The sequence below is a fragment of the Saccostrea echinata genome, unplaced genomic scaffold (genome assembly GCF_033153115.1).
Source record: "Saccostrea echinata isolate AGI-Se365-2 ecotype Australia unplaced genomic scaffold, CSIRO_AGI_Sech_v1 ptg000029l, whole genome shotgun sequence".
Classification (NCBI taxonomy): Eukaryota; Metazoa; Mollusca; class Bivalvia; order Ostreida; family Ostreidae; genus Saccostrea; species Saccostrea echinata.
This window is the reverse complement of record NW_026889778.1, coordinates 34,309,049-34,321,398: the sequence shown is the minus strand read 5'-3', so window position 1 is coordinate 34,321,398 and position 12,350 is coordinate 34,309,049.

Genomic DNA, 12,350 nt, shown 5'->3' with positions numbered 1-12,350 from the left:
TTACTATTTACCTATGAGAATTTATAATTTAATAACTGTAAATGATGTAATTGATAATACAAGTTGAATAAAGAATTAAACATGAATTTGAATGTATTACACAAAAAGTTCTTTTATAGTTATAAATGGCCAGGTAGAATTGTAAATATTAGATACTAGTAAATAAAAATGAGACAGAAATAGCTTATATTTTTACATTACATAATCTTCACATTCAAAGAGAGGACAGTGTTTAAAAATGTTTAGTCTGCATAATGATAGTGACAAATGGGAGTGTTTAGGTGCTGGCAAATAAATAGATCTACTCTATGATTTATTACTGAGTACTAGACTAACTATTTTATTAACCCTGATTATCCCATTTCTTTTGTTTTGGGGCAACATGTCTCTCTGTGACCGGAAAGGCCCTTGGGCCTCTTAGTACAAAATCCTTTTCTGCTTAAACTTTTAGTAAGGCGTGACATTCTCGGCGATACATAATTAGCGTCTCTCAAAGAGTGACCTAGATTCTCATTGGTTGCCGGATTAGCTCATCAATACTGAAATTTACACAGCTTTTCATTCACGGGTGAAATACACATGGGATAAAAAATGAGTCAGAGTCAACGAGTGACGCAAGGAACCAATTACATCGTTTCTTACAGTAAAGAGGTGTGGCTTATGTCATCTCATCGTTTGTTTACAACAATCTAAAGTTGCTAATGTTATTAATTTCTTAAACAATGAGAATCTAGGTCACCATTTGAGAGACGCTAATTATGTATCGCCGAGAATGCTACGCCTTACTGAAAGTTTAAGCATAAAAGAGATTTGTACTATGTAGATTTTGAGTATATTTATTTCATTTTCAACAATAAGGGCACCAACCATTTAATCCCCCCGTACCCAACACCACAACCGGAAAATGCATGTTCAAAGACGATGAAGTAAATGGCGGACAAATATCTTACGTGGGAAAAGGTACATATATTTACACAGATGTAAATAGTGTTCCATTACTTCATCTAGACCAAATGAAATGTCAAGAATACAATTATACTTGAATTGATACCAAAGTGAGCCCTGCATTGTAGATTTCAATTTATTTCATATTTTATCTATGGACATATCACTCTAGATACATTGAAATACTTTGGAATTGGAACCGTGTGCAGAGTATAGGTGGTTCTTATGTATACATAATATATACAGAGAATATTACATGGTTAAAAAAATGCATATCATATTTCATACCGCCTGAGTGGCCCCATATCAACCAGAGCCCGAGGGTTGATGGATTATTTTATTTATCATATATTTAAAATATTTAATATATGATTTCATATAAAGTCATTTAAGAATGTTTCTTTAAAATCCATCGTAGAGCCGATTAGATATCAAAGAAAAAAAAAATTGTTTGTATCATCTGTCCTTAAAACTAATTTTAGTACAAGATTTTACATGTATATTTCAATAAAATCATGTTAATTTACTTTTAAACTTTATACAAACGTTACTTCCGGTATGAAATGGATTTCTGCAGGCTGATCTGATACGTAATATGGATTTTCGGACCTGTCGTTGATATGGGGGTATTGTGGGTATTGTGGATGACGTCATCCGTAACACATAGTGTGGAATTAAGTGTATTTAATACTGATTGTAACGCTAGCGGTTCTGCTAGAAATTGTTTTCATAGAATTAATAATTCGCTCAACTCCTTTTATAAATGTACCATTCGCAAAGAAGACATAAGATTATAAACATTAAACAATTAAATTTATTAAGTGCATTATCAACAAACAATTTATTTAAACGACGACATTCACACCACATTCATACCGAACTAATAATAATAAATGTTTCATTAAAATAAATAATTAAAATTATACCATAAAACAGACTGAAAAACCACCCCAAAAATCTAACTATCTATTCCTATACGTATAAAAATATGTGACAACAAGTCGTAGTTATTTATAACTTTGACTTGTAAAACTTAACACCAAGCTTTACTGTATTTAACAGGTTAGCTTGTTAAACTCCTAAAATACTTTATTAAATAAGGACACAAGCCGTGGTTATTTATAACTTTGACTTGTTAAACCTAACAACAAGCATTACTGTATTTAACAGGTTAGCTTGCAAACACTAAGGGCAAAGAAAGATAACTCTAATAATCTTAAGTAAGTTCAGCGAGAAGCAAGGTTTAAAAATTCCGAAGTACTCTAATAAAATAATTTCTATTAAAAATAATTGAAGAAAAATTTATGTATCTAGAATAATTAAATTACTGTATGAAAATAAAATAAATAATTGACTTTCGTTGAACTAATCAACTCTAGTCATCATAAAAGAGAAAGATAGCAAACGTATAACTTTAGTTACATAGTTTGCATTAAAATGAAAATGAAATAAAATAGAGTAAAAATGAAAAATAAAATAATCCTAGATAAATTAATTACTAAAGAAGACTACTCAGTCATAGACTGTTGAGTCTTTCAAACAACCGATAGCGGACAATAGTATTTTACTATTTTGTGTCCTACACGGTTAAACCCTATCCTAAATAAATGAATAAATAAAATAAATTCCTAAATAAAAATAAATAAATAAATAAATAAAATAAAGTAAAAGATAGACAAAATAAAAATTAAAATAAAATCCTAAAAAAAATCTGAGAGTTCCGTAAAACGGACATACCAAATCAAAATAAGCAGAAGAGTGACTAAAAATTCTCAGCGTCTAAATTTTATATGACTCTATGACAGAAAATAACGGAAAATGCTGGAAAATGACAGATATTAACGGAATTAATAATTATGAAATTTCATTGGATTATCAATTAATGATCAATTACATCGAACAATCTGATTGGTCAATTGTAAAACATCACGATCGTTCACGTGAACAAGTGTCACCAAATATTCTATACAAGTATGAAATAATGAATTCTTACATATTTATCAATAAAATAAAATATATTTTACAATAAATAATTTAAACAAAACAAATTAAACTTAAAACAATATTCAGTTCATCTCAAAATACAGTCATTCATAAGATACCGCCATTCAAACTCGATATATTTATCGGTTATATTACAAATGCAAGGATAAATTTATCAATTACTTTAACAAGTTTCTAAACCGGAAGTACATCGTAATGAAGAGTGAAACTGTCAAACAATGTGACAACAGAAGTTTTAGACTATTTCACAGGTATTATATCAACTAAATAACACTAACCAAACAACAATTACGTACTGTTTCACACAGTTATAGTCTTAGGATGTATACTTAAGTGCTGATTTACAAATGACATACTTTATTAATCTTTTACCGAACTCTAACTCAGTTCGAATTATCTCAGTCATGGTCATGTTTATGTTATAAAAATATATCAATCTACCCTTGTTTCACAAGTATATACATTTACAATTAAGTGACTTAGGTACAACTCTGCGAATAGCACATTCATATAAAACAAAATAAAACTGTGAATAAACAAACTTCATCAACCCGCTCCAAATCGCCACAGTGCATGATAACATATTACAGTCATTGACCCTATTTGATAGAAAAATCAACCCGCTCCAAGCTCACACAAATATAGCAAAATATTACAGTCATTGACTCAGAATGATTAAACACTGTTGTGGATAAAATAAAAAGTTACACCATGTAACCTAACATTACTATTTTTACATCATTTAAAAAAAAGGCGGGGGGGGGGGGGGGTCACATGCACTACACTGATAAACATTTATTTCATCTCCTACTCTAAGTAGTATTCTATAATTTAGTGTACTAATATACTATATTATTATTCCTAGAATTAAAATAAAATCTACAAGTTTTTAAAGGAAAGTTGTTGCACATCAGTGACATAAGAAAATTGGGAACGACTTTACTTTACCGGTCCCCAGAAAAACGCGCTAAAATATAGTGTCGCCGTAGGCGACTTCAATATATATGAGATCGCGTGAGCGATCGAAAAAAATAAAAAATATGAGGTTTTAAGCCTTTTTGACCCCACATTCGAATTCTACGGTTAAAAGTTTAGTTTAAAACTTCGTTTATAAACGAAGTTTTTAACCTCGTTTTCTGAAAAAAAAAGTAATAAATGTTGTTTATTCAGTGAAAAGGAGACAAAAAATAATTGTGAACGAAGCGCGTGCGGCGCATGCTTAGTGCCGTTTCTTTCGTACTTGGCCATTTTTTTCATGTAAACAAACCAACGAGATGTCGTTGAAGCTGAATTAAGATCTTGCAAAAAATACAGATGCAACTGAATTTCTTAATTAATCTAAAAGAACAAGACACTAACCCTAATCTCTCGGATGGTATGCGAGGACTAACCCAAATCTCCCAGGCGGATGCGAGACCATGCTAGACTAACCCATGTGCGAGGACTAACCCTAATCTCTCGGATATATGCGAGACTAACCCTAATCAGTCGAAAACTTATGCAAGGACTAACCCTAATCTTTCAGGTGGGTGCAAGACTAACCCTAACCAGTCGAAAAATGTGCAAAACCAACCCTAATCAGTTGAATGACGTAAATCTTACGTCATAGTGCAATGAGCGCGCGGATCTTGCGGATCTGGGGACCGGTAAAGTAAAGTCTACCCGAAAATTGACTATATAGTATTTGAAAGATAAGTGTAAAATAAAAGAAATAATTCATTTAAGTCAAGTCAGTTTGATCGGATTTTTCATATTAGCGTTTCCATCTACTATAGATTTTTCCATTTATTCGTGTTGGTACTAAAATTGTTTGGATCTGGCGGGCTTCGTACACATGATCCTTACTCTACAAGGTTCCTCACTAATATATTTTACCTTTACTTATTAATAAAATAAGAGATAAGCTACGCCATTTGGAATTAATCAAATCATCCTCATTTTAAAATTTCATTAGTCATTTTAAGATACATAACAAGTAATAGCTTTTCAAAAAGCTTGCCTGACTAATCAATCAATATCTATGGAACGTATATGCAGGAGAGGTGCTAAACGTTTCCGTCATCAAGGAGCGACATAGTTGCGATACTTCATTATACAAGATGTACAGTTGACTTTCTCAAATTTCATAACCAAATACTACAGATTAACGAATATCTGAGACATGCCACTATTTGCGCTCCCCCCCCTCCCCCCCCCCGTTTGAATTTTTTGTATGGAGAACTTATATGTTCATTATCCTAAAATCAAGGAAAAAACACCTCTTATTTGTAAGAATTCGTCAGCTTCCGGGGGCGAATCAGAGCTTTGCTCTGGACCCACTGGGGTTTCAATACAGCCCCCCAGACTCCATGCCTTCTACTGCGCCCTCCCGTTATGAAATTCCTGGATCCGCTACTGATAATTCTGGGAAAATAGTTAGATGATTCGTTTTAAAGAAATTCATATTACATGTACTCTCTTACTAGATGGCGCACTTCTTCATGGTCAGTGATAGATTGATGAGACGGCTTCTATTTATAGACTGGTCTGTTTTCCGTCGTTCTCGACGACGAAGTAAATTATGAACAGTTTTAACTGGGAAAGTTGTCTTGAAGTGTTTGAGACAAAAATGCTTCAATGCTACTCTAGAAATCAAAGTAAATAACCTGTACACTTTATCATGTTTATATATAGCTAGCGCAAAACAAGATACTAATACCCCCCCCCCCCGGACAAAACTCACGTGATGATGGTCTTACTATATACATGTATTATAAATGAGCTTAAAATACATCTTTATATACAGTTTTGAAATTGTTAGTTTTTCTTTTCAATCGATTTCAGGACCTTTCTCATAATTAAAATAATGTGCTTTTTTATGAAATGAAAACCATTACAGATATTGATGTCTTCTTCATTTTGCCGATTCTTTACTTAGAACCTTACGGGAGTGAAGCCCATTCCGCTACGGGTACTGACCTACACTCTTGTCACTGTATTAAAAGGAAACCCTTGTTCCTCACAAAGCAGGAAATAATATGCTACTCGCTGACTTTCTAAGCTTTTTTAAAAAACCCTTACCTTGTAACGTACATTATTAATAAATGTAATGTTGAAAGAAAGGCTAGGTGGAAAACAGAATCAAGAAGAGATGTCCCATTTACTGGGTGGAGGGAGTTTGTTTATGATTAGACTAGTCCACTTATGGAATAAATATTAAGAATAATCAGCAAATTCATTGCCTTACTGTTGCTTGTCCATATACAATGTGTTCTCTTAAAAAAATTAGATAAAATTTACTGTTAATAAAAAATCTGGAGCTTAAGAATCATGTTAAAAGAATAAACTTTATTTCCATAGAAGTTATCACACCCATTCAATAGAACAACCCAAGAAAAAGGCGCGAAGATAATTTACATGTGACATTTGGCGCGAAATGATTGTGTCACCCCTTTTGTAGAAGGCAAATGGACTGATCCAGTAGTTTAGAAACGCAGAAAAAATGTTACACGGACATGTTCGTACAAAGAATCGCAAAGAATAAATATGTGCATGCAAAAAAATTGTAGGAATTAAACACATCATTATTTTGCATCAGTTATATGATTCTTTCTTCTGCAAACTGTATTTGTTTAAATGCAGGTAACAAATTCCGATGTAAATCAGCTTGCAGAAAATCTAGTTCATTAAGAATGATCGCTTAGTTTCGGATCCCTGAAATATTAATCCTTATACTGCCTGACGCACGTGGCGTCAGGCAATAAACAAACAGATAAACATTGATGAAAGAAAACATCCTTCCGATTTGATTTAAATTCATTAGAATGTCAAAGTTACAATATTAATCTCTTGAAACATTGATATTAAACGGTTTTTCGTAGGAAAACTCCTTTATTGAAATGGTGAGAATGGCAGGCAGACAGGCGGCTGCCAAGTGGGTGCATGTACATCATTTGTCTGAAAAACTCCTCCTTCAGTTTTCAAGATGCCTGATGGGAACTATTTTTATTTTGCAGATCAGTTCTACATGTACATACAAGTATATCAGAGATGTCCATATTACATAGATTTTGATTTATAATTATTTATGAAAAAATTACAGCTGTTGAACTTTTTTGCCAAATATTGCATAAAGGGTACATCATTTGTCCGAATAACTCCTTATACAGTTTTCAAGATGCGAACTTTTTTTTTAAATTTTGCAGTTGCAGATCAATTTTTAATTTATCAGAGATAATGTGCATATTACTTGGATCTCGATGTTTGATTATTTATGAGAAAATACCAGATGTTCGACTTAGTCATTCCTATGCAAAGTATACTAATAGCGTATATATTGGTTTTGTTGGGATGTACCTCCTACAGTTTTCAGAATAGAAAGTTTTCATAATTCAACTTAGAAATACCAGTTTTGTTCACACTAAAGAAATCCAGGTTTTCTGTCACATTGACACCTTTACCCTTGTTTTGTTTTTGTTTTTGTCTTTTTTTTAATTTTTGATATTGATATGCTAAAATACTCGACTGGAATATTATTCGTTGAGTTTCGTATTATAATATAGACATCGCTGTTAAGTTTTCATTGTACTAATATATTGTGTAATGGTTTATCTGACATGTGTCATAGAAAATTATTTTCGATGATTAATTATTCTATATATTGACGTCTTGCTGTAGTAAAATTTAAGTAGGTAATTATAGAGATCTTAACTCATATAAGGCTATGTGCATGTATATATGTAATATCTTCGTTTATATGCCATGAAAATAACGCTAACTATAACAGGCGTATAACCACAGTTTCATTCTAGTTCTTGATCAAGCTGATTTTACATTTACCCCAGAACTGTTAATGCACAAAGAAAGGGTTTGTGAGTGAATTGTTACATAAAGATATGATTTAAAGAGTTTGGGCGTAAATGTTTACAGTACTTGCTAGTGACTTTTTTGTGATCCTCACATACTCTTACCGTATTACACAAAAATGAAAATGGAAAAAGAGTTTGCGTTGTACAAAACTGTATAATTACAGATTATACGTTCTTTATTTCTTTTTTTTTTTTTACGAAAAGCTGTTTTGGAAGTAATGCATTAAATTCTTAGATTAAGATGAAAAGTACAATACTTTATAACTTTGCAAAATCTCTAATTGTTCATGGATAGATTAAGGTAAAACCATCACTGTTTGCAATTTCATTTGAAAAAAAAGATAATTCCAGACAAGTAATAATTAACTAAATTGAGATGGCCTTTAATGTTGACATTTAGTCAAGAAAAGGGAACGGATTAAAATAATATTATTTAAAAAAAAACTTCTCAAAAATCAATCAATAGAAAAAAATCAAACGTCATGACGTAGTTTAAATTCAAAGTCGTTCAAAGCATGATCCTGGAATTACGTACGGTGGAGCCAAAATAAGGAATCAGCTTTACATAAGAATATTGTGGAATTTTTTTTAATAAGATCAGTGGGAATGATTAGTCATATTTATATGCAAGCATCTGCAGGTAATGTAGATTCAACCTTGTTCAAATTATGATCCTATGGTAGGGCTGAGCAACAATGTGGGATGAAATATTTACATTAGAATACATGTTTATTTGGGGGAAAAGTCTTCGAAAAATTCCTCTCAAGAATATAAGGTCTATTGTGACCAATCACATAAATTTGCAAGCATCCTCGAAAAGAGCAAGGTTAAGTTGTTCAAATCATTGGTCCCCATGGGCAGAGGTTATTTCACACACATACAGTGTCGTTATCTGTATTTTAAATTCAAAACAAATTAAAATTTGCTTTACATATTTATTCTAATGCCAATTAATAAATATATTGGCACTTTCATCATTTGCAAAGCATCACATTTCATACAGTGAATAAGAAATAAAAGAATTATCTGGAGAATAATTGATATAGAAGAATGAGTCTTCTTTCTTTTATTGTGCATGTTAAAAAACACCAAAGATCACTGATATTTGCCTTCATCCCCTGACTTTCCCAGTACACGTTTTTTCATCTTTCATTACAATAATTTTGCACAAATATTCGTTGCATTTGTAATTAAGCTAATTATTATTTATTGAATTGACATGTACATGTATGCAACATGTAGCATCCTCCAGTATAATTTCATGTGAATCTTTCATACAAAATTTAATCGTGCTTAAACAGTAGAAAGCAATGGAATACCTAATTGTAGAACATCAAACTAATCAGGTTCTATATCATTCTAATTCTAATTACCAAATCAAACACTAGAAAAGCACAAAAATAAACTTAAAATAACTGTAGCTGGAAACTGAATTTGACAAGAATTCAATCTTTCCTTCATCGTTCTTCAGAAACATATACATGTACAACTATGACTTGTTTGTTAATTTCAACTTTTCGTGCAATTCTGCTATGGTACTGTCTTTTCTTTGGACAGACTTTTTCAAATAATCTACTTGTTTTTCTAATTCACTTTTTTCTTCCCTTAGAAGTCTAATAATGTCTTCTTTCTCTGTCTGTAAAATTGTTTGTTGAAAAAAAAAATATTGAATATAAATTATTATTAAAGACGATGAAGACAAGCATAACTTCTTATAATTATTTATTTTTGAGTTGGCGTTTGTGGCCACGACCTACATAATACAATATATACTTTATTTAATCGTATATATAACATTAATCCTTATAAACTTTATAATCCTTATCCTTATAAACCTTATATTACTACAGATTACAGAAATTGTTTCAGATCAAGAGAACTCAAACGTGTTTATACAACATGCATATTTAGAGGATGAAAAACTTGAAGGAAATGGAAAAACATGTTGGCAAAACTGTATACAAACTATACTTGATGAAGTTATTGGTTCAAATGCTAATACATTATCAATAAATGATTTTAAAAATAATTTGAAAAAGTATTTTGAGAATATAGTTTTTAGGGATATAAGACATATCAAAGAAAAAGGTAATGGCAAATTATCTTTCTACAGCCAGTTAATAAGTCAAAGAAATCTAAAAAAGCTTGAAATTCAACCATACTTAAGATTTTCCATTTCCAAGAATCTTCGTTCTTTTTTGACTCGATTAAGAATAAGTGCCCACAAATTTCAGATAGAGGTTGGCAGATATTGTAATACAATTATACTAAGAGATGAAAGATATTGTATTAATTGTCAAACTATTGTTGAAGATGAACATCATTTTTTATTTGTATGTCCACTTTAAGAACAACTAAGAAGTGAATTTTGTACACTTTTTAACAATACATGTACGATGTATATCTTATGAAACTTTTTAGTATGCTCTGAGCATGTGGGATTTTTTTTCCAGGAGGGGCCCACTTTCACTCATTGACAAAGAAAAACATGACTCCGAAATTTTGCATGAAAAAAAAGACCTTATCAACTCCAACCCAAAGTCCTATTAAATGGGAAGGGGGGGGGGGGGTAGGACAAGTCAAATTCCTTCATATCAATGACTCTCCTTACCATTTTACTAGGTATGCTAGGCGTCCGTTATTTAAGGGATCTACGTTCATCTTTTTGTTACTTTACGATATAAATTTAATAACTCTGAAAATCCCGAGGGGAGGGGGAGGGTCCTGACCCCCGGACCCCTTCTGGATCTGCGCATGCTTAGTGAAAGTTTTAACCACTCACATTTTATTGCTGTGAAATAAAACGTAGGACTTTGTTGTGTTCTACCTTAATTCTGATAAGGATAATAATATAAAATATATAGGCGATATGCAATTATATTTTAATATAATTTAATTTTGTTTGTATTCTAGGCTCTGATTGGTTAATATCCAAAAAGGAACACAAATTATTTCTGTATAACCTGGTTTGGTATGGGGACACACCCCCTGACAACCAGCTGAATCATCTGTATGCATACAATCCTCTCATTTCCAGTCCTCGGGATTCATGGAAAATTCCAGATTTAATAAATGTGCCTTTAACTTCAAACAATAATTCGATCTTACCACATGTAAACAAGCTGCTAGGCCTATGTATCAGTTTTTACCTCCCCTCGCTTCCCATCACTTCCGTTACTTCCGTTACTACGGTTGTATTATTGAGCGGCAAATTTGAACTAATAAAAAGCTACGAAATTTTACACTCATAGTTATTTAATGATTTTAAAATTAAATTATAAGGAATGACTCTAATTCTTGACCAAATTATTCGAGTATAACCTGGTTTGGGTCAGTTTACGCTGTTTTATAATCCGCTTCGCGGATTATAAAGCGTAAACAGACCCAAACCAGGTTATACTCGAATAATTTGGCCAAGAATTAGAGTCATTCCTAAAATAATATACACGACTAGAATGTCTTTTTTCAGGAATTCGAAATCATAATTCTTAGCATACATGTAGATGCATAAATGAATACATATGAAAGTATCAGATACACCTGTACATACCAATAATTCAGTTACTTCCGCTAGATTTCCACGTGATTTTTTCAACCCAGGCAATGGTTTTGGGATTCCCCACACCCTGAGAAATAGCAGGGTATTGAAGAACTCGAGGTGCTGCAAGTATTTCACGAAATTAGGAAATATGACTTTGTAAGTAATACAAAATGTAATTCAAGAACGCAAACGATTAGGCTTCCCATTCTTTAAAATTTTAGCTCACCTGAGCCGAATGCTCAAGTGCTTTTCTGATCAAAGAGTGTCCGGGGTCGGTCTGTCGTCTGTTGTCCATAGTATGTCGACTGTGAATTTCACACTTTCAATTTCTTCTCAAGAACCACTGGGCCAATTTCAACCAAACATCCTTTAGTAACTGGGATTTATATTTGTTAACAAGAAGTGCCAAGCCCTCTTTCAAGAGGAGATATTTAAGAATTCTTGAAAATTTGGTGGCATCTTTCAAAAATCTTCTCAAGAAGCACTGGGCAAGAAAAGATGAAACTTATGTGAAAGCTTCATTACATACTCTAGATTCAAGTTTGTTCATATCATAACCTCTGGGGTTAGGGCGAGACCACAAGAGGGGTCGAAGTTTTACATAGGTATGTATGGGAAAGACCTTCTTTTCGGGAAAAGCTAAACCATTATTAGTCATATCATATTAATACAGACGTATCCTTAGGAAGTGTAGATTCAAGTTTGTACAAACCATAACTCTTGGGGGTAGGGCGGGGCTACAAAAGGGGGCCAAAGTTTTACATAGGAATATATAGGAAATATCTTTAAAATTTTCTTCTGAAGAACAGCTCAACCATTATTAGTCATATTAATACAGAAGTATTCTCAGGAAGTCTTAATTCAGGGTTGTTCAAATCATGACCCCTTGGGGTAGGGCGGGGCCATAACTTGGGTCAAAGTTTTACATAGAAATATATAGGTGTAACGGTTAAAGGATATTTCTGTAAAACGTTTTGAAGACTTCCAATAGTTGAATGACCTGACAACCCTTG